Genomic DNA, 26,161 nt, shown 5'->3' on the forward strand with positions numbered 1-26,161 from the left:
ACAATATTTCCTATGCTTTTCCTCCCAGAATCAATTTATCAGATTAATTATTGCACAGGGCCTAAGGTCAGCGCAGCTGCCCTTATAAAATTTATCAGGTTCACCTTAACGTTAATTCTGTGGGGACTTAACATTTTTGCACATTTTTATTATCATTGAGTTTTATTATTGTGGGAAGCTAACATTTGGCACTATTTGCAATTCTATTCAATTGTTTTCATTTTCATATTTTTGTGGGAAGGTTACACTTGGCTCTATTCCCATTAACGTTTAAATATTGTCTTTTGAAAATTTTGTGGGGAGGTTACACACTTCTCGAACTTTTTACGACAGGGTTCAACGTCAACATTAACAAACGTTCTATCACTGTAATTGCCTTCTCAATAACAATTGAATGCAATTATAAAATGTATACGGTTACCTTTAAAAGAACGTACTTATTTCAATAACTGAGTAGATACCAGCGCTAAAAAAATTAACCAAAAAAGCTTACGTTCCCTTCAACACTCTAACATTTGACGAAAACTGTCACTCGATATGTGTAACCGTTCACGAAATAAAAAGGTAAAAGGGCTGTTACGTCGTACATGGCTCACTATGTATACTTTCGGACATGTCTGACAGAACAGGCACCACTCAGATATACATGTAGCTTCCTAAAGGCACAACGTGGTTACGGTCAGACGTCAGAGAGGGTGCACACAAGACGGTCTATGTAAGTGAACATCCATCCGCCAAACACGGATGTAAGTGGAGCCACTGTTCAACTTAGAGAGTGTGTTGGTATTTAGTTCGGCAATATCAACACCATGCCCAAAGAAAAGATCAGGAACTGGGTGTCTCCTGTCGCCGTCCAAAAGAAGCTAACTGGACACTGTACAACTTGTACTAGTTGTTTTTCACTGTATTCAAGACTAGATCAGTGTTGAAAACTGATCAGTGCAAGTGCGCATTTAACTATACCGCCAGACATCCTCTTCGCGCTCCGAGTTCATAATGTATAATTTCTTTTAAAAAATACTTGTAAATTGTTGCTAATCTGTATTGCCTTCAGTTTTGCTATCGTTTGCCCATACGTATTAGGATCTGTGACGGAGATGTATGGTTGCTGGATGCAAGAAATCAACTATTTTTCCTGCTACAGTTTTGTGTTTGACTCCAACTATATTTGGTGAAGACATATTTACGCTTCGCGTGTCTTTCGCTCGTCCCATAAGTTTAAAATGATCATTTTCCCTAGCGGCACGTCAGTTGTTTGTCTCACTACGGCAGCCGGCCGGAGTGGCCGAGCGGTTCTAGGCGCTACAGTCTGGAACCGCGCGACCGCTACGGTCGTAGGTTCGAATCCTGCCTCGGAGATGGATGAGTGTGATGTCCTTAGGTTAGTTAGGTTTAAGTAGTTCAAAGTTCTAGGGGACTGATGTCCTCAGATGTTACGTCCCATAGTGCTCAGAGCCATTTGAACCATTTGAACCACTATGGCAGCATGTAAACAGTTCGTGGAATGTTATCTTGAAGCACTACCACCCGGTTTTTCTGGAAGGCCGGCTATGCTTCCGTATTGCAGTTCGGCTAACACCTCTTCATTTGTACTTTCATTAGTAAGGAGTCATATGAACGTGGCAACGGCCTTGCCGCAGTGGATACACCGGTTCCCGTGAGATCACCGAAGTTAAGCGCTGTCGGGCGTGGCCTGCACTTGGATGGGTGACCATCCAGCCGCCATGCGCTGTTGCCATTTTTCGGGGTGCACTCAGTCTCGTGATGCCAATTGAGGAGCTACTCGCCCGAAATAGTTGCGGCTCCGGTCAAAGAAAACCATCATAACGATCGGGAGAGCGGTGTGCTGACCACACACCCCTCCTATCCGCATCATCAACTGAGGATGACACGGCGGTCGGATGGTCCCGATGGGCCACTTGTGGCCTGAAGACGGAGTGCATATGAACGTGTACACAACGTCTTGCACAGTTTACGTACAGATCGTACCACACCAGTTCCCGGTGTAAGATATACTTGGCTGTTCACGCACTCGGGAAAACATAACCTAATGATAATGCAGAAAACTGTCAATTCAGGTCCATTAACGTCGTCGAGTTAAACACAAAATTAACATATTTATATGATCTTTTCTTCATTTATGGAAAATAGTCTGCTACATGCTACCAAGGTCACAATACCTCTTGAATGGAGAGTTCAACAGATATCCTCGTACTTCTACACCCACAAATATACTCCGCACGTCACTTCCACAAATACTACCAGTTTTATGTCCTATTCCATCCGCATATTGAATGAGGGAAAACTCTCTCTTATCTTATTCTCATGATCGCTGACTGACATATTACCATAGCGACAAGATGATAATCGCACATATTTCTTTGAATAGAGCTTCTCTAAATTTGCCCAACCGAATGTCACGAGAACTACGTCGTATTCCTTTAAATCTCCCAAACATATCTTTATATTTTTACGTGGACTACACCCACCTGATACGTACCTAGCAGCGCATCTCCGAATTCTTTCGATTTCTGTTGCCGTCACTACTTGATAAGAACCCCAAACACTCCAACAACACTCCAGACTTGATTTCTCTAGCATATTATATGCTATTTCCTTTATATGTGTATTTTACTATCGCATAACTTTTTCAACAAATCTCAGACTCCCATTCGCCTTCCATAATACATATTTTACGTGATAGTCCCGTTTTACACAGCTTATTAGACTACCCCTAAATACTGCGTCTAACGAAACATGCACCCAGAAGACGTGGTCTGATGTCAATGTAACTTCGTACAGGTTCACACCATCTGCGGATATGTAAATAGAGTTGAAATTCTCTGTGGCATGTAGAATGGTCACCTGCGTGCATCAGTATTGTTCGCGTTAAGTATTGTTACCAGACGTAGTACAGTATATAAGGGGCGTGATCAGAACCGGATGGTGAGTGATCACTGTGAAGAACACGGAGATACTCGTGTGAGTAAGCGTTATGAGCTAGCTGATAGAGTTTGAAAGGGGTCTCTTGGGTCACCATTTGGTCGGCTAGTCGAATCGTGCAATATCCAGATTTGTGGGACATGTGGATGTGACAATGGACCGACGTTGGACTGCATGGGAGCGCTAGGGCTGGTACATCCGCCGATCGACGACGTCTGACCATCAGAAATGAAGATCGCCGTATTGTACGCCAAACACATAGTAACACATTCAGATCTGCGCTCGCCGTGTGAAAACAAGTAATGGATACCTTGCAATGTTTTGTGTCATAGCGCACCATTGCTTGAAGACTAGAAGCAGCTGAACTAGAGCCGGTCGGGGTGCCCTAGCGGTTCTAGGCGCTACAGTCTGGAACCGCGCGACCGCTACGGTCGCAGGTTCAAATCCTGCCTCGAGCATGGATGTGTGCGATGTCCTTAGGTTAGTTAGGTTTAAGTAGTTCTAAGTTCTAGGAGACTGATGAAATCAGAAGTTAAGTCCCATAGTGCTCAGAGCCGTTTGAACCATTTTGATCTGAACTAGAAAAATACTGCCCCACGCATAAGTTGCCGTAAAACCACAACAAAAACGACTGCTTTTGAAGTGATTCTGTGAGCGGGAAGCATGGACTGCTGATCAATGACGTCACATTGTGTTCAGCGGTCAATCGCTTTTTTTGCACTACCCTAGACCACCATCGTCGCAAGTGTGGTGGCAACCTGCGGAGAGGTCCCTTTATTCCGATGTTTTGAAGGTAGGGGGGGTTGGGGGGGGGGGGGGGGCGGGGAGCCTTTGAGTATGACTTCAGATCACGGTGGTAGAGACTGAGCGAACTCTGATGGCATAACGGTACCTGCTTCACGGACATCCTGCGTCGTGATGCGTTGGCTCTCAAGCGGCAGTATTGCGATGTTATATTTCAACAGGACAATGCTCATCCACACATGTCGCGTGTGTGTATGAACTGTCTGCGTAGTAGTGAGGCAGTCTCGAGCAAGATACCCAGAGCTATGTCCAATAGAACATGTGCAGGACGAGCTTTGGACGTCATCTCGTTCCCAGTGCCAGTATCAAGGACCGGTTACAACAGCTGTGTGCCAATTTGCATCTGGAAAGGATACAACAGCTTTATGACACCCTTCTCAACTGAATCGCTACGTATGTCCATACCGGGCCAGGTAGAACGTCATACTGGTAACTGAGCTCATATTGCTAAGTTCTTTGTAAATTTGACTCGATTTTGTTATCCCTGATATAACATCAACGCCCTCTCAACCCGTTAAGTTTCATTTCATTTCATGTCGTACTCCAATATTTGTTACTAATATTGTAATCAGATAGTGTGGGAGTTATTTTTCACAGTTAAAGGGAGCTTCAACTCAATACACTAGGTGCAAATTATGTCCAAGCCTTTCTGTGTATCTTCACGACACGACCGTGCAATGTCGATACTATCCTATGCGTAAATGCATTGTCAGCGAATTTTGACCAATTTATGTAACATTCACGTTATAATGGTCGCCCAATCGTTGATATTCCTATATTCGCACTATATCACTCCAATATACGAAGCTTGTTAGAACTTGATGTAGAGAATTGGGTTGGCCCCATTAAATTGTATTGTAGTAGTTGCTGCTGCTGCTGGCTGGTTCACTGCTGTATCTTGATGTTAATGTTGGCTCTATATGTATTCGTCTAGGGGTAAAAAGATGAGGTCCGGTGTTGTTGATGTGCTTGTTGATAAATAATGAACGACAGCATAAGTGAACTTCAACTATTTATTGGCATGGTAGCCATCTTAACTCCGCTGACGACCCAAAGACGTTATCACAGTACAGAGTAACACTTCTTTTACAACATCTTTGCATTGTTTTTCCACATAAGACAATAACATACACACTTTACAAAAGTTCTATCAAGACTGAGCTGACGAGGCTTCTTGCTGCTCGTATTTATAACCTCGTCAAAGAACTACTAAGAAGAGATGTGGTTTATAAGTCAGGCATCCATCTGTTATCGTAATTTGTGCAAAAAAGTTATTAATTTACATCGAGTGACATAATTCAACAAGTCATTAAAATGACAGACAGATTTGTCAACTTGTCAGAACAATTCTTTGTTGCAAAAAGGCCGTTTTTTGACTTCTCTCATTTGCATACATAAGTAAATAACGTGAATTATTAAAAATTACAGTGGTTCTCGTTTAAAATAGATGTTTTTACGTGAATAGTAAGTGAAAACAGTCCCAGTGAATAAATAGGTTTCACGGGGTAATTTTTATTTAAGGAGATCCAAAATACGTAAGTTGACCAATATTATTCGTATTTCATATTAATTATTTCAGTTGAATATAGTGTTTTTTCATAATGACATCTGCTGTATCAGTGTTCCAGTGCTGTTAACTTTTGTGTGGGTCACTTATTAATCATATTTTAATGTGTTGACTGTTTATGTAAACATGTTATGCAGTCATTGCTAACATACACAATTACTTTTCTATTATCATAATTGCTAGTTAAACTGGTTGAATTAGGAGGGTATCGCATACTTCTGTATAATAAAGCCTTTAATAGGTTCCGTTACAACGTGTAAACAATCTCTTGGACAATTTACGTACAGATCCAACCACGCTAGCTACTAATACAGTTAAGAAGAACATGATGCTAGAACAGACGTTAAGGGAAAGAAGACGGCTGCAATGACGTCCCAGGATTACGTGCAGATCGTAGAGGACATTAATATACACAGGAGTGAATTACGAAAGATCTTAGGCTCAGAAGCCAGGCGTCGGGTCTGTCAAGTAACCGAGAAATTTTTACCACTGAACACAAGAGGGCTGATTGTGAGTGAAGCGTTACGAAGCGAAGTTAGCCGCTCATTAGCGGTTCAAGCACGCAGAAAGATGAGCGCACAGCGATAAAGCGGTGCGTCCTCGTGTGTAGAGGAACGCCAGGGAGCGAAAGTCGGGCCCCGACTGCGTTGGCATGCAGGCAGCGACGGGCGCCTCCCAGCACGGAAGCCTGCGTGTGAGCCGCATAGGCGCACCCAGCTGTCCGCCGCCAGCACCTCGCCTCGCCTCACACACCACTCTGCCCTTTGTTCTGCCGGCTCTGCGAAGTGGCCACGTCCAGGAGGCGCAAAGAAAAACGAGTTCTTACCGCTTCTATACCGGGTAATCAAAAAGTCAGTATAAATTTGAAAACTGAATAAATCACGGAATAATGTAGATAGAGAGGTACAAATTGACACACATGCTTGGAATGACATTGGGTTTTATTAGAACCATAAATATACAAACGTTCAAAAAATGTCCGACAGATGGCGCTTCGTCTGATCAGAATAGCAATAATTAGCATAACAACGTAAGACAAAGCAAAGATGATGTTCTTTACGGGGAATGCTCAATATGTCCACCATCATTCCCCAACAATAGCTGTAGTCGAGGAATAATGTCGTGAACAGCACTGTAAAGCATGTCCGGAGTTATGGCGAGGCATTGGCGTCGGATGTTGTCTTTCAGCATCCCTAGAGATGTCGGTCGATCACGATACACTGGCGACTTCAGGTAACGCCAAAACCAATAATGGCACGGACTGAGGGCTGGGGACCTGAGAGGCCAAGCATGACGAAAGTGGCGACTGAGCACACGATCATCACCAAACGACGCGCGCAAGAGATCTTTCACGTGTCTAGCAGTTGCGCGGTTCCGGACTGCGCGCCTAGAACCGCTAGACCACCGCAGCTGGCGTAAAGTCCAGAGCGACTGGAAAAAAGCGCAGGTGACGCCTATATATAAGAAGGGTGGAAGGACGGATCCTCAAAATTACAACCAGTATCCTTAACATCGGATTGTTGCACAGGATTCTCGAACATATTCTCAGTTCGAATATAATGAATTTCCTTAAGACAGAGAAGTTGCTGTCCATGCATCAGCGCGGCTTTAGAAAGCATCGCTCCTGCGAAACGTAACTCGCTCTTTTTCACATGATATCTTGCGAACCATGGATGAAGGGTATTAGACGGATGCCATATTCCTTGACTTCCGGAAAGCGTTTGACTCGGTGCCCCACTGCAGACTCCTAACTGAGGTACGAGCATATGGGATTGGTTCCCAGATATGTGATTGGCTCGAAGACTTCTTAAGTAATAGAACCCAGTTCGTTGTCCTCGATGGTGAGTGTTCATCAGAGGTGAGGGTATCATCTGGAGTGCCCCAGGGAAGTGTGGTAGGTCCGCTGTTGTTTTCTCTATATAAACGATCTTTTGGATAGGGTGGATAGCAATGTGGGGCTGTTTGCTGATGATGCTGTGGTGTACGGGAATGTGTCGTCGTTGAGTGACTGTAGGAGGATACAAGATGACTTGGACAGGATTTGTGATTGGTGTAAAGAATGGCAGCTAACTCTAAATATAGATAAATGTAAATTAATGCAGATGAATAGGAAAAAGAATCCCGTAATGTTTGAATACTCCATTAGTAGTGTAGCGCTTGACACAGTCACGTCGATTAAATATTTGGACGTAACATTACAGAGCGATATGAAGTGGGACAAGCATGTAATGGCAGTTGTGGGGAAGGTGGATAGTCGTCTTCGGTTCATTGGTAGAATTTTGAGAAGATGTGGTTCATCTGTAAAGGAGACCGCTTATAAAACACTAATATGACCTATTCTTGAGTACTGCTCGAGCGTTTGGGATCCCTATCAGGTCGGATTGAGGGAGGACATAGAAGCAATTCAGAGGCGGGCTGCTAGATTTGTTACTGGTAGGTTTGATCATCACGCGAGTGTTACGGAAATGCTTCAGGAACTCGGGTGGGAGTCTCAGGAGGAAAGGAGGCGTTCTTTTCGTGAACCGCTACTGAGGAAATTTAGAGAACCAGCATTTGAGGTTGACTGCAGTACAATTTTACTGCTGCCAACTTATATTTCGCGGAAAGACCACAAAGATAAGATAAGAGAGATTAGGGCTCGTACAGAGGCATATAGGCAGTCATTTTTCCCTCGTTCTGTTTGGGAGTGGAACAGGGAGAGAAGATGCTACTTGTCGTACGAGGTACCCTCCGCCACGCGCCGTATGGTGGATTGCGAAGTATGTATGTAGATGTAGATGTAGATGCTATTCATTTAATGAAATTAACATATTACACGAATATTTTGGTGTGTACTCAACCATTCAGTCATTATTTCCACACCTTTGGAATATAAAGGACAATGTTATCGGCAGGTGTCAGGCCTATTCTATTAGCGACAACATGGTGTTCCAACAATGGCCATTCCTATCGTGTACGACTGTATTTCCTTCATCGCTATCTCAAGATGCGTCAAACTAATCAGTTTCGACTTTGTAGGAGCATCAGCTTCAGAATCCTGTCATAGTGAAAGTCACTTAGTCACTTTCACGATTGAGTTCTCTTAACATTTCTCCTCGTATAGTATCTTCCGTTAGTAAAATGTCATTGCTGCGAGACATTTTGGCATAAATTCACACTCAGTGACTGAACAGTTACACAATATGTGCTACAAGGTCACAGTAACCCTTCAAAAATATTTGTGTCAAATTAATTAAACAAGAATGTCAAACAACTTCGCACGTCCGTACTCTCCTAGGTCTCATTCAGTGCTGAAATTACGTTGGTGACAGCCGCCTGTTTATTTGCAATGGCGCATGCACCGTAACAAACAAAAAACTCCAGGGTCATCGTGACCCCAGTGTACGTTTCTAGGGTTAATTCGACTTGGTGGGGATCCAAGACACTAGAGTAGCCGTCGAGAATGAGTGACATTATTGCTCTATAAGCGTTCACCTTTCCTAAAATTCTCCCAATCTTCTTTCACTTCACCTACTACCGGTCTTACTTGTTCGTTCCATTTAATATCAGTTTCTAACGTTACAGCTAGATATTTAATAAATCCCTGGTACTCTGAGGTCGAGATTATCTTTACTATTTCGTTAATTATCCTGGGTGGCCTTTTTAAGACTCTGCTTATCTTACTAGCTGTTGCAACGCAGAGTGGAAGCCGATTATGTGTTGATCCTCCTGGGTTGGTAGAGCGTCTTAATTTGCTCGGCAGCGTTGACCTAATATCACGTATAGAACATCCATTCCTTCTGAGACCGTCGTCAGATGATTAATCTCGGAGCCGAAGAGGTCCTTGTCAAGAACAGGCCTGGCTTTGTATATTAGGGACTTATCTTCTGAGGTGGACGATGAAAGCGACGCTCGTCGACATATACTGTAGGTTAGTATGCACCAGTTTTCGATACTCAGAATGGCCGAGTCGTCCATCTGCTTTCCTTTCGATCAATACATCTAACAAAGCAGAACACAAAGAAAGCGAAGCTAGACAACGAGCGCGAACGTAATCTGTGGATATAGAGAGGGCCATCTAAGCAGGCACCATCTCCATGACGAGCCAATCAGATACCGTCCTCTGGCCGTAAAAGTGGGAACCTCGCCAGTTTCACAACAGTCAGACTTAGTTCCTGACGATGGAGTAAATAATATAAAGCTGACGATTTTATCCAAATTTGACGCAATATGCTAGCCGAGAGCTTTTTCCAAGAAGGAAGGAAGTTTAGGAACTAACGTCCGCCCCACAACGAGGTCATTGGAAACGGAACACAAAATCGGATAGCGGAATGTTACGAAAGGAAATCGGATGTGTGCTTTTCAGAGGAAAATTCTGATTATGCGTATTAAGGAAACTGTGGACGGCCGGACGGAGGTTGAAACCACCACTGAGTTGTACACGTGTCTAGTGACTTACCTGTGCGCTATCTCAGTAGATCGGGTTTCCGAACGCTACAGTGTGACATCTCAGGTATGGTGAATATCATAAAATCGTAAATGGAAGAGCCAGTGGCGCTAACCTTAGGAAAAATATCCTTCTACTCGTCGTTACTGAGCTTCCATCTTTAATTTTCGGATACACAGAGTGAATCAGAGCTCAAGCGACAAAATCTGTAAGGTCGTTCAGGGATATTTTCTGATTGTAGTCTCCGGTGTCTCAATATTAAGTAAATGTATTTCGTTTGACTGCTTACTCCTGTTTATCTTCTCTCCCTGCACTGGTCTGAAAATATCAGCACAAAACTGCAGATGTCAGAGTGTACGCGCTGTAGATCTCGCTAGGAAGCAAACTTGTTCCATTCCCTCACTGTATTTATAGTTGACAACAGTAATACAAATTTCATTTTTCAAAAAAATGGTTCAAATGGGACTTAACTTCTGAGGTCATCAGTTCTAGGGGACTGATGACCTCAGATGTTAAGTCCCATGGCGCTCAGAGCCATTTGAACCCTAGAACTTAGAACTACTTAAACCTAACTAACGTAACGACATCACACACATCCAGGCCCGAGGCAGGATTCGAACCTGCGACCGTAGCGGTCGCGCGGTTCCAGACTGTAGCGCCTAGAACCGCTCGGCAAACTTTATTTTTCACCCTCAAGTTTGTATTCAGTACGTCTAGGCTCTGTCTTGGGTTTGTACTTATGTCAGTGCTAGTTTTACGTTGTCGGTGACACACAGCAAAATGAATAGGTTTACTATTGAAGAGTTGCCCAATATACTACTGGTGTATGAGTTAACTGAACGCAATAGAAGAGTGACACAACTGCGTAATGCTGAACTGTTCCCGCAGCGACGGCAACGGTGTTACAGGCTTTCTGTCGGCTGTGAATGTATTTTCACAAAAACAATGGTAACTGGGGTAACAAATCGAACGTTATTATAACATAACTATTCTACAACGAACTGTTAGCAGTATGGAGGCATCCAACTACAAAGGACATTACTACATTTATTTGATATGTACTGGAGAAAAGGAGATGTCCCAAAAGGATGGTCACAAACAAAGGGGATATCACTATTTAAAAAAAGGAGACCACAATAGCTACGAGAACTATAAAGGATGGTCACAAGCAAAGGGGATATCACTATTTAAAAAAAGAAGACCACAGTAGCTACGAGAACTATAGAGGAATCAGCTCACCTGACACCGCATACAAAGGCTCTGCAGGATTAGTGAACAAGAAGTAAAAGGTTATAGCTGATAGTTTATTAGGCAAAGAACAAATGTGGTTTCGGAGGGGCAGATCGGCATCAGATGCAGTATTTATAATGAAACAATCGAAAAACAGAGAGTATAATAGGAAGACCCAGTTAGCGTTCATTGATTTTATTAAGACTTTCGATAATGTCGATAGAAAGAAACTGTGGCGAATTATGAGGAGAAAAGGATATCCACAACACGTAATAAACGTTTTAAAAGGTCTGTAGAAACACACGATTGTAATTTTAGATATAAATGGCACTCAAACACACGCTGCAGCCACACACAAAGGGGTAAGACAAAAATGCAGCATTTCACCCACACTTTTTAATATTTATTTAGATGACGCAATTCAGAAATGGAAGTAGATTTTTACCGGGAGAATTAAGATTAACAGTAATTCTTGTTTGAATTGTCTTTTATTTGCAGATGACGCCATACTGCTGGCAGATAATAAAAATGACCTACAAAGAGGAATAAATTTGTTAGGTAAGGTTTGTAAAGAGTATCAGCTGACGATTTCAGAAAATAAGACAAAATCAGTGGCTTTCAACGAGAAATATCGTGTACGGAGAAAAATTATGATCAACAATAGACCAATAAAAAATGGTTCAAATGGCTCTGAGCACTATGGGACTTAACATCAGTGGTCATCAGTCCCCTAGAACTTAGAACTACTTAAACCTAACTAACCTAAGGACATCACACACATCCATGCCCGAGGCAGGATTCGAACCTGCGACCGTAGCAGTCGCGCAGCTCCGGACTGAGCGCCTAGAACCGCGAGACCACCGCGGAGACCAATAGAACAGATCAAACATTTTAATTAATTAGGTTGTGATGTCACATATGTCACATATGGAAAAATTAGCAAAGTCTGGGAATATATGTGGAAAATAAACAGCTGTCTTAAAAGAAAACGAGGAAAGAAACAAGACTGAAATTTTACAAGACAGTGGCAGTACCAGTGCCTGTTTACAGAAGTGAATCGCGGGTTGTAAGTAAACGTCTAGAAATTCGCATATAGCCAGCAGAGATTAGGTTTCGAAGAGCAGTAAAGGGATGCACAAGAGCCGACGGATTTCTAAATTCGGAAATTAGGGAAGAACCGAACATATTTATAAACGTCAATAAATTACAAGAAAATAGGAGAAACGGGAATGAATATCTCGAAAGAATGATTGGGGAATATCACCTCTCCAGATACGATTTAAGCCTGTAGGGAGAAGAAGTCAAGGAAGACTGAGGAAGCGATGGGTACCGGACAGGCAAAACAAAAAAAGGCCTAGTGCTTGAAGTGAAGATTGGACGATTCTGTAACGACGAACCGGAAACCACAGGTTCGTTATGCCAAAAGACTCAGAGAATATCCCTAAACAGCGTCCGAAAACGTTGTCAGTGAAGTCTGGGTTGGACAGTAAGTTGGCATATCCTTGGTTGTGTCAGCGGCTGACATTATCTTTCCAGTGTGCGGGCTTGCCCGACGAGAGCGCCATCGGGAGGCGGTAGTGGGAGGAGAGAAGGACGGGCACGGATCAGTTGGAGCGAGCTGTCAAACAGATTTGCAACCAGTAGCAGTGATTGGCGTGACATGACACGCAGCTGTTAAAAGGGAGCCGTAAGGAGTTATCTGACAGGCGGTATGCTCTGTGTGTTGGAAACACCTTATATAGCTGAAATCCAGTGACTGTTTGGTCGATGGATGTACTGATGCTAATGGTTTAAAGCTCCGATTCTGCACAGCTGAGAAGTGCAGCTGGACATGCAATGGAAACGGTTCGTATGGATGAACATTATTGCTGTTCTTGCGCCTTTCCTGGCCTTTTTAGACGATCCGTGTATTCTATCCGATGCAGCGCCACCGCATGAAATTTGTGTTGAGCGCCATGTTGTCATTGTTGTAAATGCTTTAAGACAGCGAGCTTAATCTCCGTACGTTGGTGTTTCAAACGTTTTGGGTCAAACTGAAGCACGTGACACTGGATCCACAACCGATGATATTGAGATAGAAAACCATTCTTCAGAAATGTATATTTCTTATGTTATTGACAAAGCGTACACCGAATAACAACAACGTAGCTCATAGTAATTGTTCAAAGTGACGATCGCCAGTCTCACTACATGCAAGCATGGCAACGGTGCAATAAGTTCTACCGCAACTCTCTCATAGATTCCAGGTGTCTGTTGTACCAGGAGAAGGGCAGCTTGGACTGTAGGAAGGAGGTTTTCATCCGTTTCTGCAGGTGTTTCATACACCACCAACGTCTTGACGTAATTCCAGAGGAAAAAGTGCAGTGGTGTGATATCCGGCGAACGCGCTGGCCGTGGGACAGGACCTCTCCTTCCATCCAACGATTAGGGTACGTTATGTTCAGGAGCTCGCGGACATTAACATCGAAGGGGATTGGTGCACTGTCGTGCTGAAACGACAATATTTTGCAGGCAACAAGGATACAGTCTCCAAGAATTGTGGCAGCATATCTCGCAGGAATACAAAGTAACGTGGACCAAAAAATGGTCCAAATGGATCTGAGCACTATGGGACTTAACATCTGAGGTCATCAGTCCCCTAGAACTTAGAACTACTTAAACCTAACTAACCTAAGGACATCACACACATCCATGCCCGAGGCAGGATTCTAACCTGCGACCGTAGCGGTCGCGAGGTTCCAGACTGAAGCGCCTAGAACCGCTTGGCCACTGCGGCCGGCCTAACGTGGACCATTCAAACGGGGAGGCTGCCAGTAAGGTCTCATAAGCGTACACTGTGTATGTCCACAACACAATAAACATCTATTCCCGACCGTTTGTTCCCTATGTCAATACAATCGGTTACGGACCCACTATCACCTATTTCAATTTGACTCAAAAGGTTTCAGACATCCTGTATTTGTTGAGGCTAGCGCCTACTCTTGCTGTGGCGCTTGTGACCGCGTTGTCTGCCTGTTATGTATGCGCACGCAAGCACTTAGGGCGTAGATAATCTCGCGCCAAGTCTGTATCCTTATTTGTAGTACAGATGAGTGAGTTCGTCTGATCTTTTATTAGTCCTTTTGTCAAAAGTTATTGCTATGGTGCTGCAAGTGGCTATTGAGAACTGTGCCTAGAAGTTCAAATCTAGCACTGCCAATTGTCCTTCAGATTGTGTTATTTGGTGGATGTTGGAGTTTAGCTTAGGTTTTAAATTGTTGGTTAATTCAGTGGTATCTGGCTTAGTGACCGGAATTCAGCTTGCACTGTTATACAGTAATTATTAACTGGGGAATCTTTGATTTGATGGTTTTAAGGCGGAAAGTGCAGTCACTATGAGCAGGTTCGAATCCTGCCTCGGGCATGGATGTGTGTGATGTCCTTAGGTTTAAGTAGTTCTAAGTTCTAGGGGGCTGATGACCTCAGCAGTTAATTCCCATTGTGCTCAGAGCCATTTGAACCATTTGAGCAAATGGAATTGTCATTGAATGTTTCTGTCGACAAATTTTAGTTCAGTTTCCCTGTCAGATGAGTTTTTCCTGATTTCATTTGTATTACTTGCGTAGGCCTGGTTCCGGCGGCGTCCGTGGACAGTTACACTGTGTACAGCTATGACGTCCACTTGCGTTGTTTTTACTGTGGTGATAGACCCAGGTGACTTGAGAAAATTATAAGATTAATTCAAGTTATGTACTGTGTAAATAAACACTAATCGTCTTGGCAAAGATCTGATTGATGATGCAAAGAAATGCTTAACTTTCACTGTGTTTTGAATTTTTATTTAATTGCACGGGTAGTTAACAGCTGTTTTAAAAGGCCACTCTGCACATTTGGACCCAGTTTCCACTCCCCTCCTGCATGAGTAACAAAGTTCACCCGGCACACAAATTTCAACTCGACTTAATTATGTAGTTGTCACAACTTAATAAGTTCTAAGTACGGGATGAAGAGGGCTGAACTGCCTCTGACAGCAGTATCCGATTAGAGAAGTGAAACTGCTTGAAACAAACAGCATAATACCCGATGATGACGGAGCAGAAGTCGCCACCAACTGCAGTGAAAATGGCACGTCGTGCGCTGCCTGTCTGCTCTCAAAGTGAAACATCGAAACGAGTGATAGACGGCAGCGTGCATCGGCTGGTCTCGCTTCTGAGGCTGATAACGCATCTGAACTTGCGCCCTCTGGCGTCATGTGTTAGTGGAGCGATGAGTGGAATGCAATCAGTGTGAAAGGTCCGACTCAGCCGCGCCTTTCGCTGCTTCCGGAGCTGCGTCAAGTGCTGCTTCCTCCGAGCAGCTCTTAATATAGTGGACCTGGAACCCACGTAGCTGCTCCAAGTATCGCGTCTGATTCAGAATCGTGCCATTTCTGTAAATTTATGAGTTTTTCAGGGCACCTTTTTGGTATCACCATTAATTTTATTTTGTTGTTTGAATATTGGGGAATTCGTAAATGCGAAATTGGCTTGTTATTGTCGTCTTGGATGTTTAGCTGTGAGGTAGAATGAGTTATTTCCTTTAATACTAAGGAGAATAATGAAATAAAGGCATATAAACTACATCAGATTTAAACTGTCGGCAAAATATAGCACACCAATACCACCACTGTGCACCAACAATCGGATCTACATCTACATCTACATACATACTCCGCGATCCACCATACGGTGCGTGGCGGAGGGTACCTCGAACCACAACTAGCATCTTCTCTCCCCGTTCCACTCCCTACTAGAACGAGGGAAAAATGACTGCCTATATGCCTCTGTACGAGCCCTAATCTCTCTTATCTTATCTTTGTGGTCTTTCCGCGAAATGTAAGTTGGCGACAGTAAAATTGTACTGCAGTCAACCTCAAATGCTGGTTCTCTAAATTTCCTCAGTAGCGATTCACAAAAAGAACGCCTCCTTCCCTCCTGTGACTCCCACCCGAGTTCCTGAAGCATTTCCGTAACACTCGCGTGATGATCAAACCTACCAGTAACAAATCTAGCAGCCCGCCTCTGAATTGCTTCTATGTCCTCCCTCAATCCGACCTGATAGGGATCCCAAACGCTCGAGCAGTACCCAAGAATTGGTCGTATTAGTGTTTTATAAGTGGTCTCTTTTACAGATGAACCACATCTTCCTAAAATTGTACCAATGAACCGAAGACGACTGTCCGCTTTCCCCACAACTGCCATTACATGCTTGTCCCACTTCATATCGCTCTGCAATGTTACGCCCAAATATTTAATCGACGTGACTGTGTCAAGCGCAACACTACTAATGGAGTATTCAAACATTACGGGATTCTTTTTCCTATTCATCTGCATTAATTTACATTCATCCATATTTAGAGTTAGCTGCCATTCTTTACATCAATCACAAATCCTGTCCAATTCATCTTGTATCCTCATACAGTCGCTCAACGACGACACCGTCCCGTACACAGCAGCATCATCAGCAAACAGCCGCACATTGCTATCCACCATATCGAAAAGATCAGTTATGTAGATAGAAAACAACAGCGGACCTACCACACTTCCCTGGGGCACTCCAGATGATACCTTCACCTCCGCAATAGTAAAGCAATAGAAGGTTACGACTGTCATTGAGAAAGAGCACTTCTAACGTAACTGATGTAACGTCTAGAAGAGCACTCGTTAAATTTATCTAGTATCTGCAAGCTGATAATCGCCACTACTGACGTAGTTGGCTAAATTCCTAAGATTCAGCTAAGTGCTTAATGACCAACAAAAATTAAAAGTGAACAGCAGATACTCAAAAGTGCAATTTGGGATGGCACACTCAAGGAAATAGGCTATTACGCTATTATGGTGGTCCAGTCCAAGACCCCCACGGCTGTCGGGATTGTGCCGAGCAGGGTGCGATGAAGAAGATCTGTTCACGCTCGATACCGTCAAAAAATATTATTCACAATGAAAAATTTATTAATGAGAACTACAGGATTGTCTTCTCCGTGCGCTAGCAGCTCAGTCCGGCCAGCGGTGTGTGGACCTGGTCAGCAGAAGCAACTGCGCATCGCCCAGCACTTCTGCTACGTCGTGGCAGCTGATGCATCACAGGCGGCCATGGCCACACAGGCGTCGCATCTGGCGTGGCCTTCGATGGGCAGCGGCCTCTGTGAGCTGATCTCCGAGGCGCCCTCGTTGAGGATGTGCGCCCAGGAGACTCGCCCTCCAGGCCAGCCTGTAGTACTCGTTTTAATGTACAGTTCGACTTGCTGCAGCACCATTGTCGGCTGCAGGAAGGAGGCGAGCAACAAAAGCATCCACACAATGGCAGATGAGATTGGCTCTGCTTCTTGGCCCCCCAGTAGACCAGCAGAATATTAGCGTTCTCAGGCCCCTATTTGTAATGATCCAGAAATTGGCTGTACAACTTACGATGGTACTCTCTAGCGAAACTTGCGATTCCATAGAGGATTGTAGACGATTGGGCGCACAGAGGGTCGACTGACGTAACCTTCCCTGTACCACGGAACAGCTGCATCTCAGAGTGAGATTGAGAAAGACGTAGTATTTGTGTTGGCGCTTTCGGTGTGGCTGCTGCGGCTGGTGGTAGTGTGTGTGTGTGTGTGTGTGTGTGTGTGTGTGTGTGGGTGGGTGTGGGTGTGTGAAATCTTATGGGACTTAACTGCTAAGGTCATCAGTCCCTAAGCTTACACACTACTTAACCTAAATAATCCTAAGGACAAACACACACACCCATGCCCGAGGGAGGACTCGAACCTCCGCCGGGACCAGCCGCACGGTCCATGACTGCAGCGCCCTAGACCGCTCGGCTAATCCCGCGTCATGTGGCCAGCTCTTCTAGTGGCTTCAGACTTTCGTAACTTCGTCTTTCAGACGGCCTTTTCTGCTGCGTCGGTGGCCGTATAGTTACTGTTGCGTTATAACTGGGCTTTCTTTGACAGTTTGCTCTATCATCAGTAGGAGAAAGTAGGGTAGAACCGGCTACCTTAAATTTGAACAGAAACTGTTCATCTATTTCCAGCGATATTTAAGAAATATTGAACATTGTACTTCGTTATGGATCTACAAACAACTCTACAAAGCATGAACGCTTAAACCTGTATTTAAATATATTAAATTACGTCTTTTCTCAAACTATGCTAAAATCCGATTTTACCCCTTACTTGGGATGAAGCTGAACGTACACTGAAATCGATGGAAAAAACAGTAAAATAATTGAATGAATATAATTTTAATTTTGAAACTGAGTAATTACACTGGCCATTAAAATTGCTACACCGCGAAGATTACGTGCTACAGACGCGAAATTTAACCGACAGGAAGAAGATGCTGTGATATGCAAATGATTAGCTTTTCAGAGCATTCACACAAGGTTGGCGCCGGTGGCGACACCTGGAACGTGCTGACACGAAGAAAGTTTCCAACCGATCTCTCATACACAAACAGCAGTAGACCGGCGTTTACTGATGAAACGTTGTTGTGATGCCTCGTGTAAGGAGGAGAAATGCCTACCATAACGTTTCCGACTTTGATAAAGGTCGGACAGCCCGCGTTGGCCGAGATCCAATGACTGTTAGCAGAATATGGAATCGGTGGGTTCAGGAGGGTAATACGGAACGCCGTGCTGGATCACAACGGCCTCGTATCACTAGCAGTCGGTATGACGGGCATCTTATCCGCATGGCTGTAACGGAACGTGCAGCCATGTCTCGATGGTTCAAATGGCTCTGAGCACTATGGGACTCAACATCTTAGGTCATAAGTCCCCTAGAACTTAGAACTACTTAAACGTAACTAACCTAAGGACATCACACACACCCATGCCCGATGCAGGATTCGAACCTGCGACCGTAGCAGTCCCGCGGTTCCGGACTGCAGCGCCATGTCTCGATCCCTGAGTCAACAGATGGGGACGTTTGCAAGACAACAACCATCTGCACGAACAGTTCGATGACGTTTGCAGCAGCATGGACTACCAGCTCGGAGACCATGGCTGCGGTTACCCTTGACGCTGCATCGCAGACAGGAGCGCATGTGATGGTGTACTCAACGACGTACCTGAGTGCACGAATGGCGAAAAGTCATTTTTTCGGATGAATCCAGGTTCTGTTTACAGCATCATGATGGTCGCATTCGTGTTTGGCGTCATCGCGGTGAACGCACATTGGAAGCGTATATTCGTCATCACCATACTGGAGTATTACCTGGCGTGACGGTATATGGGGTGCCGTTGGTTATACGTCTCCGTCACCTCTTGTTCGCATTGACGGCACTTTGAACAGTGGACGTTGCATTTCAGATGTGTTACGACCCGTGGCTCTACCCTTCATTCGATCCCTGCGAAACCTTACATTTCACCAGGATAATGCACGATCGCATATTGAAGGTCCTGTACGGGCCTTTCTGGATACAGAAAAAGTTCGACTGCTGCCCTGGCCAGCACATTCTCCAGATCTCTCACCAATTGAAAACGTCTGGTCAATGGTGGCCGTGCAACTGGTTCGTCACAATACGCCAGTCACTACTCTTGATGAACTGTGGTATCGTTTTGAAGCTGCATGGGCAGCTGTACATGTACACGCCATCCAAGCTCTGTTTGACTCAATGCCCATGAGTATCAAGGCCGTTATTAGGGCCAGAGGTATTTGTTCTGGGTATCGGTTTCTCAGGATCTATCCACCCAAATTGCGTGAAAATGTAATCACATGTCAGTTCTAGTATAATATATTTGTCCAATGAATACCCGTTTGTCATCTGCATTTCTTCTTGGTGTAGCAATTTTAATGGGCAGTAGTGTACGTTATGCTATGAAGTTTCGGTAAACTACCATTAGAAAAAGATAGTTGTAAATTAGTTATTCTTTTGCGCTTTACAAAAACATAATAAAATCCTGTTGTCATCCAAGTAATGTTTTTAAGAACTTATTGGAGCACTCATTTCACATGCAGTAGTCATACACAAATCTATCTTCTTATTCTGCATTCGAACATGCTTCATGGGCTCACCCTCTGCACTTTTAGTACTGAATCCAGTGTTGTCTGGAAGCTGAATGAGCGTAGATCTCGTTGCAGAAAATGCAGGCTTCATTAAAGTTTTCTCCCTCGAAGGAAGAATCTGCAGTGTTATCTCTCTTAGATGTTGAATTCTTCTTTCTTTTGTTTCCTATTGCCCTATTTTTGGTTTTTGGTCTTTGTTTCTTTTTTGTCCCCGTTTTTCCTACTTTTATTATGCTTTTTTCGGATGTAGGACAACTTTCTTTTCGCTCCTTTCTGTTCTTTTCCTCTCTTTCTATTTTCTTCTTCTTTTAGGGCTAATGTATATGGAGAGGTGGTTAATATCGCAGTTTTCCTCTTCTATGGTTCATGTGCTTTTCACCTTCTTTAACTGCGTGTGGAGCAGGCATCAGTAAATTTGGAGAAACTGCAAAACAAGATTCTTGGAAGTTGATGCCTGTGGTTGCATAGTTGGTTTATCTAACGACGGCTGTAGATCTTTCGATGTTTCAGCAACTGCAGGGTTTTAGTTTCTCACTGATTTTTCTAACATGTCATGACCTCTTAGCTCATTACGAGCTGGAACTTTCGAGATGGGATAGGCCTATCGGTGTTGCCTAATATGGTATAAAGGTGATTAGCAAAAATATTCATATTGAATGGATAGATTCCACTCTTGTCAAACCCCTTAATGCCTGTTTGCTTAACAGCCACTCTGGTAAATGCATCTATGAAGAGCCCCCGACTAGGTAAATTGTAACACTGCGTCCAGGGTGCGCTAGTAACGACTGTCTCACCTCTTGCTCAAAATACTTGCTTAAAGGACTCATGAACAATACATGCAATGTCTGAAGGCGATGAGTCATGTGTGGAGGTAAGCATGGCAGTATAACACTGCTTTCTCGAGACAAATTCATAAGGTTTTAACTTTTGGCTTACAGGCTATGTCCATCTAAATTCACCAATACTGGCTTTTTTTAATGTGTGAAATGCCTGACGTTTCAATCAACGGTTAATTAGTTTATAACGTAACAGGGGTGGTCGTATAACAATTTACGGAGGCACATCTGAAATTACTCTTGTGTCTGTGACTCCTGTGACTCTCCACCCAAGAAATAGAGCCTATCCTCCGTGTCCAGATGAGGGTTGATGTCGTGCACGTAAACCTGTTCCAAGTAAGTTAGAGTCTTGAATGAATGCAGTGAGTTTCGGTGGCACTAGCACCTCGCAATCGCGGTTTAATACGAGCTAAACTGTCTTCGAAACGCAAGAGATCACTGAGAACTGTTGCAGGAAAGTTATCTCTTGGGTAGTTTCGTGTTATTACGCTGAATGAAAACCTAGCCATAATTTAGGAAGATTATATGATAAAATCGTCGTGATACGGCCTCAAAATAGTTACTGCGGGCACGTATGTTCTGTTTCGCTTTTGGCCGGCCGGAGTGGCCGAGCGGTTCTAGGCGCTACAGTTTGGAACCGCGCGACCGCTACGGTCGCAGGTTCGAATCCTGCCTCGGGCATGGGTGTGTGTGATGTCCTTAGGTAGGTTAGGTTTAAGTAGTTCTAAATTCTAGGGGACTGATGACCATAGTGCTCAGAGCCATTTGAACCATTTTGTTTCGCTTTTCGGTCTTGTAACATTGTGGACACGTTATTTAACGTTTTTTACAAAACCTCAAAATTCTGCTCTAGTAAATTGATCCTTGGTGGTACGCCCTCAAATTTCTCACAGCACTGCGCTGCTACCTGTAAACTAAGCTCGCAGCGATGACGTATCCAATAACTTTATCCCATTGGAACTCTTAGTAAATGAGAAGTTTTCAGCGCTCTTTCCTCATGGTCATTGCTTTGTTATCCAATAGTCTTTGGGGCCCTGAACTACATTCCTAAACAGTGTTGCAACCCAAAGTAGTGTAACACCAAAAATTTGCTAAAAAGTTCTTCACTGACGACGCCAGATGTAAGCATCCTGAGTCAGTGACCAACAAACTACCAGCTAGGAGTAGCTTAAGAAAAACATTGGCTGTCCACAATTTATATCTGGCTTTTCGTAGGAAGCCAATATTTTTCTTAATTTATGGTCAATTTTGAGCTTGAGGTCCTGCAGTATATGTTAATGACATAAACTTAGTTACTTGAAAATGGCGTAAAAACCGAAACATGGGTCGTGATTAAATAAACAACGTCATGATATTGTCTGAAGTGAAATGCAGGAAGATCTGCAGAGGACAGGCGACTCCTACAGTAATGTTAAGCTGTTTGTATAGTGGATGTGATTTGTTGTTAACATCCAACAACCTTTCCCTAAACTACGACATTACGATACAGCTGTTTACATGTGAGCCAGAACAGTGCGGCATTGAATTTAATAACATCACATTAAACTTTTTTGTCAAGCTGTATTTATATTGAAATCAAACTGTTTTAATATAAAAGTAACGTTATGGTATAATACTTGCAGCGTTCGCTAGGAGCGATATAAAGTGGGATGGCCGCAGGGAAAGTAGATGGAAGTGTGAGATTCACTGGAAGAATGAGCAGGAAATGTATTCCAACTACGAAAAAGGCTTATGAAACACTGTTTCAACTAATTCTTGAGCAATCCTCGTCAGTTTGGGATCCTTGCTACAGTTAATTAATAGAAGCAACAGAGAAGATCCCACCAACAGCGGCGCATTTCGTCAGGGGTTTATTTGGTAAGCCTGAGAGCGTTACGGAAATGCACATCAAACTACAGATGCAGAAGGCACAACAAAGCCGTGGTGCCACACAGAAACTTTGGCGTTAAAATACCGAGGGCACAGGTTCCAAGAACAGACAGGAAAACATAGTGCTCCCTCCGACACACTTCTCGCGAAATGACTGCGACAAGAACTTCTGACTCAATACAGAGGCTTATCCCGTCTGTTATCTTCTCAACGCATGTTCCACACCCACGAGAACCGTCTCATTTTGGGTGTATGGAACGAAAACTGAATCTAATCTAATCGAATCACCGTTAGCGAGTGGAACAAGAGGAGTCTGGAGAAAGTCGGTGAAACGGGTGGGACAGAAGCTAATAGTAGTAGTACCGGAAATACCAGATTAAGCTTTATCAGCAGAACACAATTAATGTCGTAAGGGCCGAGACTTCGTTCTCAACCTTCAGTGCTTACCGAAGCGCTCATATTTGAATCAAAACAATCTGTAGTTCCCGATACGCCTGAAACAGGTGGTAGGCTTCAAGTTTTCGCTAGGACACGGAAAAACTGCAGTTCGTGCGTTAACGATGTTCCTTACAATATACCTGAGTGGTCTATACTGGAATACTGCTCTAGCGTATGGGATTAATATCATATTTGACGAAGAGGACATGTCGTGCGGTTGCGAAGGCTGTTGTACTGGACAGATGGGGCATGAACGTTGCAGACAAGTTAAAACTGTGTGCCGGACCCCAGCCACAACCCGTGTCTCCGCCTTTGAAGGATAGCGCTTACCAACCGTGCCATAAAGGTGACCGCAAATGCGAAGCTCTGGATTCAGGCTCTAGAGGGGCACACTCGTCATGCAGATACTCTGTTGTAGAAAGAACGTTTTACACGAATATTTTTATTTGGTTGTTTTTTATGATCTGGTGAGTAGACATCAAACATCGATCGGAAGAAGTCAATATAAAGTTTTGATTGCCTGTTATTTGACGGAAATATTTTATTCCTGATTACTGGCCAATTTCAGTCAAAAGATTCTTATCAAATGTCCTAGAAAACACAACAATGGACATATGACCGTGTGGTTGAAATTTTCCTGTAGCGTCGTAAAATATTTTATTCAAATAACAGTCAGGGCACCAAGCTTCTAAGCTTTCTTTAACTTGAGAGAGAGTCTTTGTCTCGATGTATCGACGTTCTATCCGCAAATGGAATAGAAGAAGATTCGGGGGGGGGAAGGGGCGGGGGGGGGGGGGGAGGGGCGGGGGGGGGGGGAGGCTGGCGAAATGATACTGATTTTCTAGTGGCTTTATTATTAACCTATAAAAACGAAATAACTATCAGTTACTACTGCGAGTGTGTGTGTGCGTGTGTGTGTGTGGGTGGGTGGGTGGGTGGGTGTGTGTGGTTGTGTGTGTGTGTGTGTGTGTGTGTGTGTGAGAGAGAGAGAGAGAGAGAGAGAGGATGGTAGGGGGGAGGGGCTTGGGAGAAACGCTGTGTTTGTACGACATGGTGGCAAAGAGAAAGGATAAAATTACACCAGTCAAAAATAAAGAAAAAAATGTTCAAATGTGTGTGAAATCTTATGGGACTTTACTGCTAAGGTCATCAGTCCCTAAGCTTACACACTACTTAACCTAAATTATCCTAAGGACAAACACACACACACACACACATGCCCGAGGGAGGTCTTGAACCTCCGCCGGGACCAGCCGCACAATCAATGACTGCAGCCCCCTAGACCGCTCGGCTAATCCCGCGCGGCAAATAAAGGAAGGATTGTTTTCTGTGTATGAGACTATACAAATAAACCATTCTTACAACAAAGTTTATTTTCTCGTTGCCCCGTCTGAAATGTTAAGAGATTCTTATTTTCGTCTATTTTTGGACTGTGACGTTGAAGAGAAATCGGAAGTGGGTAACTGAAAGCATACCAACCATCCTTTCCGACAAAAATAGAAAGAGAAAAAAATATCCGAAATTGGGTAGATGGAAGCATTGCATGCCCTCTTTGGTACCCAAATGTCAGAAAGAGGAACGTGCATGGCAGACAGAATATTCTCCTTTATGCAAGGCCTGTTCAAAAACTCCCGGAACTTTGCCCACAAAACTTTTCTACGTTTACCTTTCACTTGTTGTGCTTGATCTCCTTCGAAACACTTTCCTCCGCAGTTGATACATCGCTTCTAATGCCGAATTTTCTTTCACCTCGTCGGTCGTTGCAAACCTTTGTCCTTGCAACGGGGTTTTCAATTCTGGAAATAAAAAAAAATGTCCGCAGGGGCCAGGTCTGGAAAACACAGAGGACATACTCTACCGGGACGTATTGTCTCGCTCACATTTCAGGCCATTTCCTTCTCTCATTTTCTCGCAGGCGTCCCAACACGTCCCGATGGTACCATCGATTAACAGTTTGTCCCTGTGGCACGAATTCATGATGACCTAGTCCTAAGTCACAGAAAGACAAAGAAAACTATCAGCATGGCTTATCTGACCTCACCTGATGAGCGTTTTTGGCCTTGGCATACCTCTTCCGACCCATTGTGATGACTGAACCTTGGTCCCAACATCATAACCGCAGTCCCACGTCTCATCACCAGTTATGATTCTCTTAAGGAACATCTCGTTCACATTTGCGCGATCCAAAAGCTCTTCAGAAACTGCGAGGCGAAGGTCTTTCTGGTCTTGACTCATGCGCCGTGGGACGAACTTAGGCTGCTACACGTTGCGTTGCAAGATGCTGTGTCAGGATTTCATGACATGATACAGCTGAAATGCTACATTGTTCTACAATCTTTCGAACAATCAGTCTTCGATCGGCACGCACAATTTCGTTAACGTTCCTGACATGAGCGTCGTCGGTAGCCATCGAAGGGCGAACTGACGAGGGTCATCTTTAACTTCCGCCCTGTGAACCATTTGTGACTCCGAATACAGCTTAAGCACTCATAAGCTTCCTGCGTCATTTGGTGTATCTCTGTAAAGCTTTACTTGAGTTTCACGCAATATTTAATGCAGACGTTGTACCTCTAACCCCACTATCTCGAAATTCGTAAACTGTGCGACACAACGTTCTATTCAATACAGCACTGACCAAAACTACCAGATACACAAGAATGAAACTTCTGGCAGTTACACATTAAACACAGGCGTGTGAAGGGATGCCAACCGCATTTCGATCCAACACACCACTGGCGCGAAATTAAGAATGATAGGTAATTTTTTGAACAGACCTCGTACATGAGAACAACTGACTGGATCATAACCCATGACATCTTGCATCTACGAACGAAACAGGATCTGCATTACTTTCAGCCACTTTGCTAAGTGCCCATTTTTAAATATTAATAAATGTTTTCGAATCTTCTAAAATATTCTCGAATATTGTAGATTTTAGAATGTTCTAGATAGTTCCTGAATTTTTTTAATGTACTCGAATGTTTTGGAGTGTTCTCTGTGTTCCATAAAGAAGCAATTGGTAGATTACTTTATTTCAA

General features: G+C 43.8%; 1 protein-coding gene and 1 pseudogene across 1 annotated transcript in view; one reads left to right on the forward strand and one right to left on the reverse strand.

Annotated features, from left to right (window-relative positions):
• Window positions 1–26,161, reverse strand: part of LOC124545699 (apolipoprotein D) — a 96,417-nt gene that overhangs the window by 52,339 nt on the left and 17,917 nt on the right. The window lies entirely within an intron of this gene.
• Window positions 1,622–1,738, forward strand: LOC124552529 (annotated as a pseudogene).

Source organism: Schistocerca americana, chromosome 1, assembly GCF_021461395.2.
Source record: "Schistocerca americana isolate TAMUIC-IGC-003095 chromosome 1, iqSchAmer2.1, whole genome shotgun sequence".
Taxonomy (NCBI): domain Eukaryota; kingdom Metazoa; phylum Arthropoda; class Insecta; order Orthoptera; family Acrididae; genus Schistocerca; species Schistocerca americana.